Below are 21,531 nucleotides of genomic sequence, written 5' to 3'. Positions count from 1 at the left end.
GCTTTGCTTTCACTTGCTCAACAACCAGGAAGTCGAAGCAGAAACGTTATCATTTGCCTTCCCCTCTTTAAGATGAGTAAAACGTAATACAAGCAGTGCCACACATAAAGTAACAGAACTCAATATTGTTGTTATGATTATATGCTATTATGTGGTTAGTTTCTTCCTTTCAAATCCTCAGGAAATCGTTTGAAGATATTGTGTTAGCATACAAGTTTTTTTTTTCTTCAGTTGAATTATCTCTTTTTATATCTACTTAATGAATAATAATGTCCCTGTGGATTATGTGGCCTGCAGTCTGGGCTCGTGTATGTAAACACTACTTTACTACTGTATATGTACATAACAGTTACTCATCTGAATTTAACCCTTATTAACTGCAGTTTTTCCTAACCATTTTATCTATACCTCATTAGCACAATCAGGAGGAAACAGAAATGTGTATTTGTTTTTTTGTATGTTTATTTTGAATATATAACAGAATATATATGAGAAAAATCTGTTAAAATATAGTTTTGAAATTATTGACTTAAAATATAACAATTCAGTTTTTATTTTTTATTTTTTTTGTATTTGAGTACAAGTAAAATGATCCCCAGTGGTAGATTACAAAAGGAAAAGGAAAGCAAGTGTGCTTTGATTGGAAAATAAATACTAGTCACGGCTGGATATGTTTGTCCAAATCTTTCTTGATTTTGTATAGATGTTTAAATATGATTAGCAGTAAGCCGCTGTTGACAAAGCTTGTCAACTGTAGTCAAGTGTTGCTCTTCATGAAGTGGTGTAAACACTTGGGCTGTAATTTAGCTCTTAGCGCTTGTCATCTGTTGCTGCTGATAATACACAATGTGTTTGTGTGCTTGTCTTGTACAGATCAAAATTGAGAAATTGGTCTATTTAGACAAGGTTTCAAACTACAATTTCAGAGAAAGTGTGTTAACAAAAAAGCTTTTGTTGTGAAAACTAAATTATTTGAATTAATTTAATAATATTTTCCAGATAACGCATAATTAAGTATTAAATCTATTTCCTTTGGCTTTAATACAATGCAAGCATAAATGCTACTTTTTATTTATTTATTTTTTCAAAAGCACAATTTTCTTACACAGTATATGAATCTTAAAATATATAATAGAAAGTGGGGTCTTTGCTGGGGAATCCATGACATTTGGGGGTCCTTGACATCAAAAAAGTTTGAAAACCCCTGTGTATTAAACTATGATCTATGCGACAAATGAGTGGCTGTTCTTTGTTTTAAAGACTCAAAAGTGTAAAATGGATGTTGGTCTCAACTAGTATTCAATCAAAAAACACTGAAGGCATTTTCTCAGTTCATGTGCTGTCATATTTTCTTCAGGATTCTTAGCATTTTGCCTTAGCAGGGCAGCATAAGCTTCTCTATGTTTATTTTTGTAACTGTTTAAATGAGCCTAGTATACTAATTTGTTTTGTCCATGTCTCTTTCAGCTGTGGCCGTGCTGTTATGCATCATACTGTCAGCAGAAGCATCTGATGTCCTGCGATGCACAGGGGAGAGACAACACGATGGGCAGTTCTACTTCAACATGTCGCATGGCCTTCAAGAGGACGTCGATGACTGCGAGACCCAATGGGTCATCAATGTAAATATTTTACATATTAAGGAAATATACAGTGGTAAGAATAAGGTTTTGAAAACTTTGAAAATATCTGTATTTCTGTATTGATTACTCATAAAATGTGGTCTGGTCTTCATCTAAGACACAATTTAATACAAACAAATTTCAACATTTAACTGAAGACACTGAGTGATCATTTACAAGGCCAGCTGGAAAAAGTAAGTGTAAAAGTAATAAACCTCTGCTTCATGACTTCATCACAAGATAATTGGAGAGAGATAAGGTGGTCATGTTGGAAGTGTGGGTTACTTAGGTGCCCCAGCCTTTAAATAATAAAAGGTTCATAAACCTATTCTTGTCTGTGTAAATGTCTTTTTTTTGCCAGCTACTAACTGATGAGTTGCTTTGTTGGGTTTTTACTGATTTACTTGTTCCCAAATTGTTTGTCTGACTGTAGGGTTGTTAGCCAAACCTAAATATGACATGGTGTTTTAAACAATACATTCTGCGTAGCTTCAGTGAAAAAGTATCTTTATACATATGCTTATTCTTAAGTCTGCCATACCACCTTTATTCCTTTTCTCTCCCTCTCCTGATCAGGGAAGCGTGGCAGGGATTTTTAATGCTGATGAAAATAAGTTCATACCCCCACTTGTAATGGCAACAGCAAACATTGCCCTCTTACAGACCTGCCCTGAAAAACTTGAATGCCTGCTCATCTGCCCCTCCGCCAGTGTAAGTGTAATACTGTTTGTGTTTTAGATTTTATGGCCATCAAATGAATTTAATAGCATAACCTAACTAACATTGCTTTGCACCCATATGCTTTCTTTATGGATTTTTATTTATTTTGCAGATCAACACAAGGGAGCAGTGCTCTTGTAAGTAATTGACTTACTACTATATAATACTTCAACACAATTTTAGCACATAGTAATATCGAGTAACTAAAAATAAAAGACTAGAGATCTTTTATTGCCCTAGTATGTGCAATAAAGTGAAATAAAATTGTTTTGCAGGTGATATCACTTCTCCGACTACACTTCCTGAAGGTAAGGTCAACTGCTTATGCTGTAGCACTGTTTTAAACTATTAACATGAAAGTACTCAAATAAAGTGATGCCACTGTACACTCACACATTTTCTGTTAGCAAAAAAAGGCTTTTTTTAGGCCAGCAAACTAGTATCCTGTTTCAGACACCAGAATGCTATGAATCGCACATGCTCGGTTTAATATTTTTCAAGTTCTTTAATGACACAAGTGAACATAAGAGAAATTTGTCGCTCCATCAAAAAGTCCATTCACCCAAAACTGTGGCTCTTAAAAATCTTAAGAAAGAGATAAAAAAAATTAATCCATTTGAATTAATTGGTTTAATCCAAGTCTTCTGAAAAGACTCGATCGCTTTATATGAGGAACAGATTTAATTTAGTCTATTATTCACATAAACATTGATCAGCAAACTGTGTTTACAGTATTAAATTTTGTTCACGGAAGCTCAAGCATGCTTGCTTGATGTGCAAAAAACAATGAGGTTAATTCTTGCGTGTTACACCAGCACATTTCAGCTTCCGCAAGAACCCAGGGGGTTGTCTTCATGCATCAAGCAAGTATGGTTGAGCTTTATGTTCGCTGATCAATGTTTATATGTGAATAAAAACATAAATTAAACCTGTTCACCATATAAAGCAATCATATCTCTTCAGAAGACTTGGATTCTAATGGATATGTTACGATCTTTTTGAAGTGTCTGAATTTTGGGTGAATAGACTTTTAAATGAGGGACAGCAATCAGATTTGATATAAAATAATTTGTGTTCCGAAGATAAATGAAATTCTTATGGGTTTGAAATTACATGAGTAAATGAGAGAATTTTCATTTTGAGGTTAACGTTGTCACACCTGCTTGCTGGCTGATACAGAATGATCACACTTGAAGATCAGTTAAGTATTTAATGGAAAACAAACAAACAGTGATAATCCAAACAAAGATAACATCCAGTGACCTGTAGCACGAAGCCGCTTTCCGTTTTTACCCAGGTAAGTTTGTGTTTAGTTTGAGTAAACTCTTGAGTTTTCGGGTTCAAGAAGGTGGGTTGGTTTTGAGCGGGTTTCGTCACCATGCTTGCGCTACACAGCTCCCCTGCTCCCCGAGCAGGTTTTTATTCTGGGTTAAAGATCTCAAACCCAAACTGGACCAATCAGCTGTGAGAAAAGTTACATATATCTGACGCAATAAAGCCACCTCTCCATCTCTCGCTTCAAATTCAAGCAGTTTATAGTCAAAGAATTTTAGAGACAAAATTGCCAGACTTTTGCGGCTACGTATTTATTATATTATATCAATTATAATAGTTTATAACTCATATAATATATTCATAAAATTATTATAGGAAAGTGACAATTTTAAGCTTTGCATTTAAATTAATTTAAATATATATACATATAGATAAGCTTTAACATATCCAACTTTTAAAATGACAAAAAAAAAATTTTTCGTTTTGAGCCCTGTGTGAAACTATATAAATAATTAAATCCAGTTGATTCATTTGCGTAGTCATATATTTTCTTTCTGTTGCCTTCTCAAACTTTTGCTGCAGCAGCAGTTTATTTCTGCCTTGTAAGTGCATTTAAATTCATTACAATTTTAATTACGACTTCTCTTAAAAAAATTGGTTGGTGAATTGCACCAACTCTCGCGAGAAGTGAATCAAACTGACGCTTTGCTGACACTCTCCACATGTTCCGTGTGATTGGCTGTTTGCTGCAAGTGTCACACTTTCAGGTGCACGCACTCCGGAGTTAATCACAAACTCTGAGTTGACTGAGAACATTTATATCAAGTTTTGTGAGCCCGCTGATCCTGAGCTGAACCAGGTTGGATTTGTTTGGTTTTGTCAACTTTAAACTTACTCCAAAACTCTGAGTTTGTTCATCTCGCTTCGTGCTACAGGCCACAGGTAGCAACATTAACACAAGACCCAGAACAGAACAAAACACAGGGCTTAAATACACAGAGCCAACAAAGGATATAATGGTTTAATTAAGACACAGGTGAATGGAGTCAATCAGTCAAACAAATTGGGAAAAGTAGGTCAACGGGCAAAGAGCAACCGAACACAATGAAAACTAGGACAAAACAGAACGTAACACTGACAAACGTACTCTTTAAAAGTGTAGACAGACTATCATGATTATGTAGCTTACAGTGATTCATAGTGGACAGTCACTTCTGAACACTTTTGACATATACTCTTTTCTGTGGTAAGAGCTTGTGTGTAGTGTAGTTGTTTACCGTGAATTCACCTCTATTCATTTCACTTTTAGTTTATACAGAAGCGTATATCATTACTTAATTAGATATGTTACATTAAATATATATATATATATATATATATATATATCATTTTCTATATGGAAAATTAATACGCTTTGCTTCTGGATCATGGCTGCTATACTACAGGTTCTCTACAGGGTTTTCAGTGGTTATTTTATTACATGCAAAGTAAATAATGAATAGCTTTTTTTATCCAAATAAGTCAGTAGGATTTAATGTTGTTTGAACCCTGATGTTTTTCAGAATATCTTCTATGTTCCACCGAAGAAAGTCATACAGGTTTGGAATGACGAGTATATCTCAAAGTGCTTTTATTTTCTCACACTTCTGTTGTGTTTTTATGTTTGTTTGTTTTTTTCCAGTTGGCTTTTCTGGCCGGATCCATGGTGCTGGGATTGGAGTGAGTGCATCTGTGATTCTGTTGGTCTGTGTTACCATTGTGCTTTACAAGAAAAAAAAAGGTGAGGTCCTCTAAAAAGGTTTAGTCTTATACACTGTTTTTATGAAGTACTGTCATGAACAAGCTAAACACATGGTTCTGTATGATATTTGTTTTTTTATATTTCTACAACCATGGATGATTGTGTGCTTATTGTTCAGGATATGCTCCAGGTCGTGCTGAAGAGACTGTTTGATCCTGGTATGTATCATTGCTATTTTGTAAAATACTGCTGTTATGATGTGTAATAGTTCAAATCATTATCTTTAGTCTTATCTTTTGAAACATACTACACTTATTAGGCAGTCAATTATAGTACAGACAGCGGTGACCACAGCTAAACGGCTTTCCCTTTCCTTTTTATTTTACCACAGGAGATGCATCATTCCACCTGGGCATTTCATCTTCAGTAATTTATTAGAAACTGTACTCTTATCTTTTATATTGGAAGGCCACAACCATGTCTTGAACATTTTTATTTAAGAAATTAAATAATTAAAGGGATTTAAGGGAATAAATGTGCGTCTACATAAGCGTGTACATAAATAACAGAAATTATAGCCTATATATTTTCAATTCTGAACAGTGAAATTTGGCAATTTCTGAAGAGGGACTTGTCCCCTCAATGTCTATGGTGGTTACGGGCCTGTTTTATAGCATTAGCTCTATTGTTCTGCTTTTATTGACTACATTTAGCATCTCATGGCTTTATAGCTTGTAGGATTGTTTTTGTTTGTTTGTTTCTTTAAATTATGACTCTATGAACTATGACTCTAACCTAAATGAAGCTACATGATGAAATAATGATAATAGTTATTATATAATAGAATTATATATTTAATACAAAATATTTGTATAATTACTACATGCCATATGATTAGCACAAATGAAATCAAAGTATTGAAAACAATTATATTGAAAATATGTTATCATAAAAATACATTGTGTTTGTTATGCAAATGGGCACATACAGTATGTTTAACTCTATACATGTATATGAATTATACACTGAATTATATTGTAACTTAGTATATTTAACATATATATATATATATATATTACTTGTATAACTTAATATATTTAACTGTATTATTAATATATCTATCACTGGTTTAGTCAGACTGTGGGGAAAGAACTTGGTGGATTACATGGCACTATGGTGAGCATAAAATATGTGCGAACATAAGTAACTGTATGACCAGGGCAAGTATTTGTTTAAATTGCTGCTGACAAATGAAATCAAAGTATTGAAAACAATTATATTGAAAATATGTTATCATAAAAATACATTGTGTTTGTTATGCAAATGGGCACATACAGTATGTTTAACTCTATACATGTATATGAATTATACACTGAATTATATTGTAACTTAGTATATTTAACATATATATATATATATATATATTACTTGTATAACTTAATATATTTAACTGTATTATTAATATATCTATCACTGGTTTAGTCAGACTGTGGGGAAAGAACTTGGTGGATTACATGGCACTATGGTGAGCATAAAATATGTGCGAACATAAGTAACTGTATGACCAGGGCAAGTATTTGTTTAAATTGCTGCTGTGGAAGCAAAATGAAATGAAATGCTGTGCCAGTGAGTTCACAAATCTAATACATTACCTGTCATATCTAATACATATTACGTGTACCTTTGTGGGAAAGGATACTTGGCACTGCTAGATTTGTTCAGATTTGTATCAAGTGTCTGTTTAAAGCATTATATATGTCATAAATGATGTTTAGTAATCAGGGCCATCCTTAGGGTGGTGCAACTGGTGCGAACATGATCGCGAACAGACCGAGGGGGGCCCGCGTCAGCTAAGGACAGCCCTGTTAGGAATATTTGCTTAGCTATTGTATTGCACAGCTTCACTCTACTCTTTGTAATGACTTCTTCCTTTTAAGCACTTAAACCCTTTCTGTCTAGGTGCAAAAATGTTTTGGGGCATTTCTGTTAATAAAATTATATAAGAACATTTGAGTGTGTACCTGATTTATTTTTCTACACCTCAGACCAGTTTAGAAAGTCAGCAGCTGAGATGACGAGAGTAAATGTATTGTTTATTAGTTACTTCATGATACCTAACACGTTAACAAATTAAGCAGGGTGGTGTATTCAGCACACCCACAGACAGTTCATGGCCTGATGTATACTGTACATTTAAATGACCAGAACTGGCTAAAACCACCAGTTCCTGTTTCATTGGCTAGTTGTTTCAAAACCTTTAGGAATCTGCACAGATGTTTTTGCTGGAAAACTTGATCAGACAATCAAAATTCTGGGAAACAGTTCTGTTTACATCATGGTTTACATATTACCAGCAGCAAGAAAAGATCAACATATTGTAAGTTTACTTTGTTGATCGCAATTTTAGTGACAGTACTATTCATGTGACCCTACATACATGCTTATATCATTTATACAAGGAATATCACAGGCCTTAAGCACGGAAAAAGATACTCTCTTCAAACACGTCATATTTTGTCACAACAGTAATTGACAAACATTAGCCTACTACAGTAGTTGAGTGCTTGGAATTGTCCCATGCACATGAGGTTTCAGCCCATCTCCGAGGTTACAGCTGCTACCATATTAACATCAGAATTAAACACTGTCCAACTACTGGTGCAGCCAATCATGTGCCAGAAAGATCACCTCACATATCACCAGCAGGAAATGATGCAGAATTGAGTGAACTGTAATGAGCCTGTCATTCAGCATTGACTTCAGCCACTCATTTGCCAGAGAAATAATCACACCACATTTTTTCTCTTCATACTACAATTTGTCAGTGGAAACCTGCTCAACTTTGTGTTTGTGAGTGTTGTGGTATTCATTCTTTCTACTCAGAGCCCTTAGTGCATCATTTTCTAAGTTATGTTATGAAATAAAATCTCTCTGCAGTGTTAAACTAATGACAGTTGTAATATTTTGTAGTTCAGTTTATCATTACATTTTTTGATGATATTCAAAATCAGTCAGAAATGTTGATTAGAACTTGAGAACATTATGTATAACAATGTAAATTAACACTCACTTTACCCTTCGTCTCTGTTCAGGGAGTATTTATTAAAAAAAGATGGTTCTTTAAAGGTTCTTTACATGCAGTAATGGTATTATTTAGAACCATAGCAATCTGAAGAACCCTTTTATGCTGATATGGTTCTTTGTTCCCGCCCTTTTGTTTTTCAAATCTGTAACTGTCAAAGCACCTCATTACTGATTTTCTGGAGTTCAGTGATCCAACTACACAGACTGTCAACACACTCTCAACGGGTAAATTATTTCATTCAAATACAAATTTAACTTTAAAATTGTAACTGGTTTCCAAACAAACATGTTATTATCTCTTTTTTAGTTGTTGTTCACATATAAGTGTGTGCAGCTCTGCTAAGCTGTGGAAACTTCTCTCCTCCACAAAGTAAGTAAAAGAGACTCCAAGAGTAAATTAATTTATAACTCATTTTGTTCGTTTTTATTATTATTACTTGGGTTTATGTATAAGCATACCCAGTAACAAAAAATATTAAAACTATCCCATGACTTTATATCACTTTTTTCTTTTAAGATTGTGAAGGGCTCACATACTGTCCATTTTTGCTTTTGGCCTTCATAAACATAATTGTTTTTACATAAACACACTGTAATTTTAAACTCAACTGTGTATTTCAGATGTATCACATCCCACAACCTCATCATCTGCAGAGCAAAATCGCCACTTAATCACCGAAATGATGGAACATAAAGGGATCATATTGATTGGATTGTGATTGTTTCACTGAAACTTGGTCTTAAATAATTTCTTAAAATGTCTATAAATGATAACTTTCAAATGCTAATTGGTTTCCTTTGTCTTTTCTCTTTTTAGTTTAAGAGAACATGTAAGTGTGACCATCTCTATTCAGATAAGGATTCTCTCCTCTTCTTCTTCACTAAGTAACAGAGATATTGAATTTATGGTCCATTTTGTTTTTATTTTTTATTACTAGGGTTTATGCATAAACATACCCAGCTATCCCATGACTTTATATTTCTTTTTTCCTTTTAACATTGTGAAGTGCTCACATACTACTTTTGGCCTTCATAAACAATTGTTTTCACATACACAAATGAAAGGAGACGAACTGTATATCTAAACTCAATTGTGCATTTCAGATGCTGTCACATCCTACAACCTCATCACCTGCAGAGAGAAACTGCCACTCAATCACACCAAAATACGCATAATGATTAACTTCATCATAGAGGATTGTGAATATATTTTACTGGAGCTTGGTCTTCAATACACTATTTTATGTTCTATTTTGTTTTACTTCTTTAAGCATTTATTTATGTTCAATTTCCATTGTCATTCATTAATGTATTCTGCTAATAACTGATGTTAGATCACTGTAATTTTTGCTACAATTTCACGTCATTAAAAAAATAAAAGTACCTAATTGACAGTTTGTTGTTGTTGATGATGATGTTGTTGTTGTTGTTGATTTTCTGTAAAACCCTAATAGACACTTCAATACCTCATCATCTGCAGAGCAAAATCGCCACTTAATCACCGAAATGATGGAACATAAAGGGATCATATTGATTGGATTGTGATTGTTTCACTGAAACTTGGTCTTAAATAATTTCTTAAAATGTCTATAAATGATAACTTTCAAATGCTAATTGGTTTCCTTTGTCTTTTCTCTTTTTAGTTTAAGAGAACATGTAAGTGTGACCATCTCTATTCAGATAAGGATTCTCTCCTCTTCTTCTTCACTAAGTAACAGAGATATTGAATTTATGGTCCATTTTGTTTTTATTTTTTATTACTAGGGTTTATGCATAAACATACCCAGCTATCCCATGACTTTATATTTCTTTTTTCCTTTTAACATTGTGAAGTGCTCACATACTACTTTTGGCCTTCATAAACAATTGTTTTCACATACACAAATGAAAGGAGACGAACTGTATATCTAAACTCAATTGTGCATTTCAGATGCTGTCACATCCTACAACCTCATCACCTGCAGAGAGAAACTGCCACTCAATCACACCAAAATTCACATAATGATTAACTTCATCATAGAGGATTGTGAATATATTTTACTGGAGCTTGGTCTTCAATACACTATTTTATGTTCTATTTTGTTTTACTTCTTTAAGCATTTATTTATGTTCAATTTCCATTGTCATTCATTAATGTATTCTGCTAATAACTGATGTTAGATCACTGTAATTTTTGCTACAATTTCACGTCATTAAAAAAATAAAAGTACCTAATTGACAGTTTGTTGTTGTTGATGATGATGTTGTTGTTGTTGTTGATTTTCTGTAAAACCCTAATAGACACTTCAATATATTATAAGACCAGGCAGATAGAGGGGTAAAAAATAATTAATAAATAATATATACAAATAATACTAATAATAATTATTCCTCGAACACTTTGAATAGGAAGGTGACGTAATTTTGGTCTAGAATCGAAGTACTACATGTCTGCCATCTAGTGGTAGGGAATACAAATGAGATATTGCACCATATTAGGAACTACAGTCTATTTGATTAAGTATGACGTCTTGTCTTTGGCGCTAAGAGGGTTAATTAAAAGTCTATAAAATACTTCGGTTAAAATTTCTCAATGTTAGTGTAAAAAACACCTTTCAAAATCAGCTCTGTTTTAATCAAGCCATTATAGTCCATGTTGCTTTAAATGTTAATGAGCTCTGCTAGTCTCTTCCAAGCTGCTCTCAGAGAGACTGTTTACTTTAGCAGCATTCATCATGAAACTTGCTAATTAGCACATTATTAGGAAAGGTGATTTGCAAAGATTCATAAAAAACCCTTATACTCACTTCTTCTGTAGATGAGGCTGGATCACGAATGATTCCAGCAAACATAGATGCATTTAGGCTGATCGGGAGTGGCGCATTCACAATTCTCAATCGCTTAATCGGAGACATCTTGTCTTCTCCTGCACCAGAGTCAACACAATGGCGGACTGATGACAGCTCACTCAGGGTGGGTCAAAGGTAAGACACCAGTCCAGTCCAATTTTGCATCCGATGACCCCTTTAACATACTAATATTAATGAAAAACTATCATTAAAAAGGTTATTTATAACACCATTAAGGTCCTATACAGCATTTTCAAAGCATGGTTCTATATGGAACCCTATAAAAAAAGTTCTATTTAGCACTAAAAAGGGTTCTGCTATTGTTACAAGATGAATAACCTTTTTCTGGTACTGTCTAGAACAATTTTTCTTAAGAGTGGAGTATAGATGGTAAGCCTATACCATCTTTACAGAAGTGAGAATGTCTCACCGTGCACATAACATTAATAAACTCTGCATATCATAGAAAAGCAAGAAAACACGTCAACATTGTAAGATGACTTGATGAACAAGGAAAATACTATTAAAAATCATGACTCTTTAGCAACCCATGCACTGTGAGAAAAAAAAATCCATAGAAAAAAGGATTTTCTGCCAAGACGTTATCTGTTTCCATTGTCTTGATTATAAGACATGTTTTATCTAACAATTTGTGAGGACTTCACAGCCAGTCGGCCAAGTATGTTACTCTAGTTTCGTCCAAGGATACAAATGTTACAAAACAAAGTGTTAGTCATACTGTGACATTCGGCTGGTAAAAAAATACTCCATATATGTTCACATGAGTACTTTCCACTTGCCAATACTAAATATAAAAGCTTAAAAATGAAAAACGTATAATGCATCTATTGCAAGTATGTCATATAATTTGAATTAATATAATAATGAAAAATAGTCAATGATGAAACCCACTTGGATTTATTGATTTATTGCATTGATTTATATGCATATACATTATGGTGCTTCTTTCTTGAAGCACCATAAAGCTTTTGACACCTTGAAAACACTAAAAGTGCAAACACACCCCCTGCTGGCTTTCTTACACTTAAGTGGTCTTTGAGGTCATCCTCTATCAACACATAATACACTAATGTTCTACAGGTCAAATGTTCAATAAAATGCACTTACCAATCTGGTGTCCATTTTTAGGCAAGTACAGTCCACACATTTTCTTCTTCCAAACAGCATAGTAATCCACAGGTCAGAAAAAAAATAGATAGAAGTTTTATTCTTTTTGTGTGTGTGTGTGAGTGAGTACAGATTTGCAGTTCTGTGTTACACAACAGAGTTGCATAGCCTTACTAAGGTGAAGTCAGCTGCTGTCAGGGTTCAAAGTCCAACTCTCCAGTGAAAGTTGTTCCTGGAAATAAAACATCAATAAATATCATTAGCCTACGGTAAAGGGAGAAGTGAATGTTTACAGTGTTTTAATTCAACTATGAATATAGCCTAGATAAGATCATAAAAATCTGTAGCAATTCACCATCCACACATGTATTTGTTGGTTCATTCAGAATTGCTATAGCCTCATATTCACTGATAATACACTCTTAAAAATAAAGGTGCTTCAAAGGGTTCTTCAATCGATGCCATAGAAGAACCATTTTTGGTTCCACAAAGAACCATTCAGTCAAAGGTTTTTTAAAGAACCATCTCTTCATTACCTTTTTGTAATCTGAACAACCTTCTTTCGCTACAAAGAACCTTTTGTGAAACGGAAAGGTTCTTCAGATGTTAAAGGTTCTTTATGCAACCATTTAGACAAAAAGGTTCTTCTATGGCATCGTGAAGCACCTTTATTTTTAAGAGTGTAGTTTACTTTTTAACAACACACAAGTCATTTTTTCAATGCCAGTGAGTATGCTTTTCTGAGACTGACCTAATTTTGATCGTAGATGTTACAAGAAGGAAGTGTTAGTCATACATTTCACTGGGGAAAAAACTTGCAAATACTTAATATAAAAGCTTATAAATAATGTATAACTCTTCTATAATAAATATGTCATATAATTTGAATGAATATAAATAATAAAGCCATTTGGATTACTTGATGCAGTGTTCAGTTGCAAGCATTAAACATATTGTGCTTAATCTACATGACTAATTCTTTTTAAGAATACACTCACCTCTAACATGGCCCAAGTCAACCTCTACCTTTTGTGAGTGTCAGTGTTAACGAGTCACATGAAGCAAAATGAGTAACGACCCAACACTTCTTTCTACAAAAGGGAGTTCACCCACTTACTTTTACATAATCGCCTAACTCTGCAGCACTTTGTTTGTATATTTTGTTTGCATATAGTTTTATAATACATATGGCTATGATATCAAATTAAAATGATTCTTTATAAGATCTGGAGGCATATTTTGTAGCCCAGCATGCCACAACCTGACACCATCTGAATTAACATACAATCTGTATAAACGCAGGCAGTCTTTGTTTTTTTTTTCTTTTGTTTTGTTTTCTCAGTGCCGTAATTGCTTCACAGACCTTCACAACCCAATAATGAGAATAACTGTGACTCATTAAATGGATATTTAAGGTTTTAATAAGGTGTTCTTGTCTAAAGCAGCAATGCCATGTCTGGGCTCTATAGCCACTTCAGCTGCCCAAAGACTAACTAATCTGGCAGCAAGAAGCTTTCTGACTGACATGTAAAGTGACCAAGAATTGTTTGCTTTGTTCAACATCATGTTTAGGGGTGGGTAAATGTCACAACAATAACAGACCAGCATGCAATTTAAAGCAAATAATTGCGTGATTATCTGGATTTAAAACACCAAGAAAAATCAGCTGGTTGGCAGAAGTTTATTCAATTAAAATTATGTCACTTATCTTAGTTCATCGTGATCTCACAAACTCATAATCTTATAATCTTATAAATTTATAATCCATGTAGCTCCCTACACTGTACAATTAATCTCTCTTTCAACTATCCCTTTAAATCTGTTTTTGATTTAGATTTGTCTGTGGTGACTTTTAAGTCCACACAGCAGCAGAATGTAGTCGTATACAGAACACCCACACACTTTCAGGATTTTCTGTGAACCAAACGTGCCAAAACTTGCTAAACCTTCTCTGTTTTGTTACCATCCCCCTGCCAGAGGAAGTTACTTTCCAGCAGCCTTTAAAGATGCACACAAAAAACATGACAAAGGATTTTTGCATTCACTAAACAGCAGGTTATTTTAGAGATGGGTGTTTATACATCTGTCCTCTATTGATGTTTATATTTCCCTTTCTTATGATCTGCTTTTGTAGTTTATTAGAGTTGTGTAAATCCAAAGTAGTTACATTATATCAAATTACAGTTCCCTCCAGACCAATTTGAGGATTAATGTGTTGGCCCATAGTGACAGAACAAATCACAATATTTAATTTCTACCACAAGGCTAACACTTCACTGTAGATTTATGTAACCCACCGCAGGCTTATATTTCACTGACAGTAGAAATGATGCACCTCCTCACAAATCAGCTGCAACAGTACTTGCAGTGTGAACCGCTCCAATCATAATGGGAGTGATGGTTGTACCACGTGTTTGGAAGGTGAAACTAATGTCCGACAGAGGAGACAAGCTGTTTTTCTTTAACATCACTTTGCAAATGTAAAAACTGTCATCTTTTGAACTGAAATAGAGTTTATAGTGTACTGATAATTTTTCTTCTTCCCATGCCAAGCACACTGAGTCTGATTATATTGCTCCTGTCACTTCCTAATGTTTTATGTTTTAATGAACTTGCCGTCAAATAAAATTAAAAACTTTATAAATAACTAAAAATCATTTATATAAATTAACTAAATATTTACTTTAACCTAGCAGTGCTGTATCTGACTTATAGATTTCACAACCAATGATAAGAACAACTGTGACTCATTAAAACAGATATTTAAGGTTTTGATCAGGTGTTCTTATCTAAGGCAATCCCATGTCTGATAAAAGAGCTGAATAAACAATCATAAATTAACCTTATGCAGCAAGTCCTCTGACTGCCATGTAAAGTGACCAAGAACAGTTATCTCAGTGTTGTGCACTTTGTCACCAGCCATTCACACCGGATCTGTTTGGTCAGAGCATGTCTCTCCATTTTTCAGTGCTTACAAGCAATACGATACAATATTAAATCGGCTGACTGCGATGTCAGCTTCTGTACTTTTATATTTACCCACATATGCTGCAGATATTCCCTTTTTAGTGAGGTGCCTGATATTCCATTGTGTGAGAGGACATGTAACTAATAAATTGAGATCAGTTCTTGGGAATTCTTGCATAGGTTAGCAATGGGTCAGCCAAGATTGTCTTTTAGTTGCTTAGTTGCAGCAACTAAATACTGGATTTCAAAATGTTTGTAAATAATATGAAAAATGCTTGTCATTGGCAACTTCTATTGCTATTGACTCCTCAATAGAAAATAATATATTAGTAAAAGAAATATCTTGGCCCATGGTTCTTGTTAGGGATGCACCGATATGAAAATTTTGGCCGATACCGATAACCGATTATTCTTTATTTTTGAAAGCCGATAACCGATATGTTGGCCGATAAATCTATATCCAAATTGTTATATACTTTTTGAGAGCCTGATTACAAAAAAGGTCTCATCATTAAAAGCCACATCCCAAACACTTCAACATAAGCAGCCTAGTTTGAACGGTGTACGTTTTAAAAATATGTTTACTCTCCCATTACCAAATTTAGTCATAAAAAAGTCTTACAAATAAATAAAATTATGCATAAATAATGCAAACAAGTCACTGGACATCATTACACGTGTAAAGAATCAAAATGAATGCGCCATAGATCAATAAAACGGAATAGCCTCTGCACGGACAATAATTAAATGATTTTAATTACTAAACCATATTGTTGATGAAAATAATAAGAGAAAAATACAAGTGGTTGTTGTTATTAATAATATATCAATGATTTTGAAAAAGTAACAAATTAATACCACTGTTTTAAATAGCAGCCGTTGAGCTGCACGTGCTGAAGCTGAAGAGCTGAATGAACACGGTAAACTGAAGCGTTTTGCTGGCAGCTTATTTAACTCAAGGAAATGCATCCTGAGATTAATATTAATACAACATAAACATAATATTACAACTTATATATGTACAAAATGACGCAGTTATTGCATGCTATAGTCAGAATGTGTGATCCTGTTGTGGATGCGCTCTTCCCATAACAACGCGCTGAAACACGGCAACTAAACCCAAAGAATTCACAACGTTTTATTATAATAATGTTCTCATTAGAATTTTATATAGACGACATTCCCAATCATAGTTATTAATGTTGTGCACTGCTGTTTGAGCTGCGTGCGCTGAGCTAAAGATGATCACCGGTAAACTGAAGCGCTCTTTTAACTTAACCAAACGCATTCTATATGAGATAAATCAGATATACATCAAATAAACACAATATTACAACGTACAATTGCACAAAAGGCTGCAAACGAACAGCGCGCATCTGAAGTGTCTCTGAAGGAAATAATGCATTATTTATCGGCTTTAAGATATCAGCCAAATTTTCTTATCAGGCCGATACCGATAACAGAAAAAATGAGCCGATATGGGCCGATACCGATATGGTGGCCGATATATCGTGCATCCCTAGTTCTTGTAGTATATTTATTTATTTATTTGATAATAGAAAAGTCTCTTCAGCATCAAAGAGAACAACAAAATATATTTTTGTGACTGAGAGATCTCTGTTTCTGTCTTAAAATCTAATTTAGTAGTTTGTGAATATAGCACGTGTGTCATTCTGTAGTATGTATCTCATGTAAGTTTTTGGATACTGGAAAACTACAGCACCCCTGCACTGCACCTTTCGAGAGTTTCCATCATTCGACATAGATCAGGTCATGAATGCTCTGCTGAGCTGAGAAAGGTGTGTCATATACACTGTTCTAAGGGGTTGTTCACACAGAGCGCGCTTTCTTACTTGTATATAGAGCATAAGAAGCAACACAGCAGAATGCTTTTTTTAAAGTAACTTATTTTTAATGAAAAACCAGCTCAGTGGAGAACAAACCCTTTTTGTAAACAGGATGAAAAGATGTTGACAGTTTGTCACACAAGGGTATCTTTTTACTTACAAGTTAGGTAGTCTAGTGACAAAAATGATTTGAATCCTCAATAAAAATAAAAAAATAAACATTATTTGACACTGTCTAGTACTACTGGTCTTTGAACCATTTTGGTCCATTTCACTGGAAACGGGCCTCACAACAAAAGGGGCCCCCATATGTCCCTGTAAAAACATCCCTGAGTTCCTGTTATATATACAGTATATATATATATATATATATATATATATATATATATAGGCATATATAAAACATATGATATGGAACAAGCAAGGGGGATGTTTTTTCCCTGATTATCCTGACTGCAAATGTGATATTGATTGATAACAGTTCAAACAAAAAGTTAATATAGGTGACACAATTTAGAATCAAATTCAGTGTTGTCTTTTCTTGAATATTTCATCAAAGCAACATATTATATTAGGCTACTAATTCCTGTTAAATTCCTTCTTACCCTGTCTTCCTCTCGTTTATTAGGCTACTTTGCTCTCAGGCCTGGTCATTACTCTTTCAAAAGTAGGCTATTTGCCAGAGGCTTAGAGTGACGATAAAAAGATAAAGAACCATCATTAGTATGCTAAAGCTCAAATGCAAGATAGAATGTATTTAATAAATAGTTCCAAGTTCTGTTTGTTTGAAAGGGGCCTCCTAATTTTCATAAGGCAGTCAGTCCCAATATGCTTCATTCACTGGCTTCACGACACGCAGTGGTCGTTTCTTCCAAGAGAGCGTGACACAGGTTTACACCATAGACACGTTTCGCTCATTCAACCGCAGCCTCTCATATACATTATCATTATGCAGACCGCTCTATTGTTTCTTGCGTTGTTCTCGTTCTTTTCTCTTATCGAGGGAAAGTCATTCGAAGGTAAGTTAAGGTGAGTTATTGAAGTTCTCATATATGACGTGCCTTATAAAATTGACTTATGCTAAAAGGAGCTCATTCCAATAAACAGTCTACTTGCATTTTGTCAGATATATGAGACGTATGAGGTTAGCTCAATCCGAGTAGTTGCGATTTATTTTTAGTTGACGCTAAACTCCAAAACCTGTTTTAATGCTGGGATTACGACAGATTTCATTAATTTGATTAAATTCGCGGGGCAGGTAAAACGTGTGTTGGAATTCGGAGAGAAGATTCATCCTATGACTTTGTCCTCCCCGACGCTGTGGCCGTGAACGTGCAAGACCGCAACTGTGATGCAGAGTGGACCATTGATGTAAATATCGAAACCAGTTCCCATCTATCAGGCCATTCTGCATTTTATTTGATTTTAATCCTAAATCTAATTAATAATTAATAGAGTAATTAAATGTCACCACTTAGGGTACCATGGAAAGGCACTTTTTTAAATTTTATTTTCTCCCAAAACGCTAACCAAAACTCATTTTCTAAATTCCTGTTTGTTTGTTTTTAATATAAGAATTGATAGTATTTGGGGTAAAATCCCTATGATAATGGTAAAAGTCCATGAAAAGACTCACTGTGGTCAAAATTGGCCACTAAAACACTACTGGCATAAGGTTTCATGTTATATGGAACATCCAAAAGTGCCTTAATATAATTGCCATCTAGTTATATCACTGTAACACCCCTAGTGGGTTTAATATGCTCTACTTTTCTGTGGTTTTTCTGATACTATTTGTCACTGATTGTTAAAAAAATAGTTTTGCCTTGTCTTTTTCTAGAGGCATTAGTGAAAAGATGCAAAATGTTCAATTTGTGAAAGTCTCACCATGTTTACTGTATGTCTCACAATTCTCCTCTAGCAATTCACAGCTATCCTGGATGGAAATTTAGCACACTTTTCTCATCCCTTCAAGAAAGTAACCCGTAATGGAATCAGTGTGTCTTACTGTCCATTTTCAGTCAGATACCATGCCTCTTGTCCTGTGAGTTCAGTAACAATTATTCATCTTCTCAGAATAGTTTTGCTGCTCTTTATTTTAAGGATTGTGTGTACTGTACAAATGTAATGCTTTTTGATTCTCTTGTAGAATTACACCAATGACTTCACATGTTCTTGTGAGTAGTATTTCACTTTGTATCGCTTTGCTTTTTGTTCTCCACATAACGGAAGCTATACAACAACAAAATAAAAAATAATAAAATAAATAACAATGGCATTCAATTGTTTTCATATCAGGCACCAATTCCACCAACATCTATCCAGTGTTTAGTACAACTCTGCCATCTGGAGGTATTAAACATTATTGGCAATATCATTAAATTTTAAATTTGAATCATGTTAAATCCTGTTGCTTTTGCAACACTGGAATAAAATAACCTAAAACCTTTAGTCCGGTGTTAGATTAGAACACATAACCTAGATTTCTTTAGAGTGTACAGCAAATATGCCTTCGGGAAATGGTATATAGTATGTGGTATTAGAGGGAGATTTTGCAAATGCATGTACTGACGTTTTTTAATATAACTGCATTTCCAGATTTATCCTCCTCTGCCATCAAAACTAATTCATCAGTGAGACAACACTGTAAGTATAGTCTGTAAAATGTTGGGATACACTTTTATAGACATTGCCAATCAGTATGATCATGTTACCATCAAAATATACCTGCATAACAAGCTTATTGCAAATCACATGCACACTGTTTCTTACCAGACTTCGCTGTCTTTGTTATGGTTGCAGTTCAGAAATTCCACACAAAACAGAAGAATAACAGTAGTAATAATTATCCTCATTTCGTTATTGGTCGAGGTTATGGAACCGCAGACTGCAAAAATAATGCAAGCTCTATCTCTCTAGTTTTGCTGAACCTTGTAGAAATCACCTCCCTGAAATTCCTGTTTTGCAAGCCACTCCTAAAAAACAAATTCAACGTTTAGTGTCATAACTCAGTTGAGTAATCTCAAAGAGCAAACCGATCTAAACAACAAGATGCACAACCAAAAACAACTGCACTAAACTGAATTCTCTTAGTAACCTTTTAAACAGGAAATAGATTCCTGATTGAGGAAGCAATACTAAAGTTCTGGAGATAGGGGATGGAAAAACATTACTGCAAGTGGTGTTGTAACAGGGAGTTAGTGAAGTGAAACCATGTAAAATTTGTAAAAGAGAACACATAACCAGATGGACAGGCAGCAAATGACAGATCATTAGTATTATTAGTATAATTATCTTTAATATCATCTATATAATCTATTATTATCAGAATATAAGTATTAGTACTATTATTTTGGCATGTGAACATTAGAACTTTTACCTTTATATCGTGTATGCATTTTTCATAAAGCATAATCTTAAAGCAAGTGTCATGACACCAGTGATTTTTTTGTTGTTGTATTGATATTTTGGTGAAATGTTCTTCTCTACAGATGGTTCCATTGCTGTTGCTGCCACTTTTGTCATAACCCTTGTCATTTTGGCTTTCCTCTCTGCACGGTATTTCAACATATTTATGTTATTTAATACATATTGCCTATTGGCATATTAATGCCATATGTACAAAAACTAAAACACTATTTTCTATTTTCTAGCACAGCAAAATATGCTCCTGAGGACCAAAACCAGCCTGGTTCAGTAGAATGAGCCTGAGGAGGCAACTGTAATTGCCCTAGAAACAAGAACACATGGCGTGGAGTCATAACACATTATCCTATAATGTAACACATATTATATTATATTATATTATATTATATAGAGTCCAAAACTGGGATTTTTCACTGTTTGTATCACTCCGCTTGTCTGTGTTTGCAAGATCCATTTTGAACCTTTTTTCATTGATTCCTTCTGCAACTAACTTGGTCACTCTAATAGGTGATGACAAGTGAGGGTTTTGTATTGAATGTCTTTTGTATAAATGAGTTACTGAATCATTCATTAATTTACTCAAGTTACTTAATTTTACTCAAGTTAATCAATATTGTATAAAACCATACCCATCAATATAGCAATATCACATTTTTGGTGTTGCCACAGAACACACAACAGAGTATGTGGATGTGGAACAACATCAACTTCATCTCTTTGTTCAATAAGTTCTGTAATCATGTTGCTACACTTCCACTACACATTTCCTATTTCTCACTGGTTCGAGAAACACCACTCTTAGAGTGAGAGAAAACACAGACACACTAAAAGTGGCACAAACAGTAAAATATCAGAGTTTTACTAAATATGATCACTGTTGTACCTGTATTATA

At 34.1% G+C, this 21,531-nt stretch overlaps 1 long non-coding RNA gene across 1 annotated transcript; it reads right to left on the bottom strand.

Moving 5' to 3' along the window:
- Nucleotides 1-11,420: 11,420 nt before the first annotated feature.
- Nucleotides 11,421-20,155, bottom strand: LOC107582059 (uncharacterized). The gene is made up of 3 exons (XR_001608897.1): nucleotides 19,985-20,155; nucleotides 12,399-12,630; nucleotides 11,421-11,455 (listed from the first exon to the last, which is right to left on the bottom strand). It is a non-coding gene; the product is annotated as an uncharacterized lncRNA (long non-coding RNA).
- Nucleotides 20,156-21,531: the final 1,376 nt, after the last annotated feature.

This window comes from Sinocyclocheilus grahami, unplaced genomic scaffold (assembly GCF_001515645.1).
Source record: "Sinocyclocheilus grahami isolate Dianchi unplaced genomic scaffold, SAMN03320097.WGS_v1.1 scaffold40.1, whole genome shotgun sequence".
Classification (NCBI taxonomy): Eukaryota; Metazoa; Chordata; class Actinopteri; order Cypriniformes; family Cyprinidae; genus Sinocyclocheilus; species Sinocyclocheilus grahami.
This window is presented reverse-complemented; position numbering and strand designations above follow the sequence as displayed.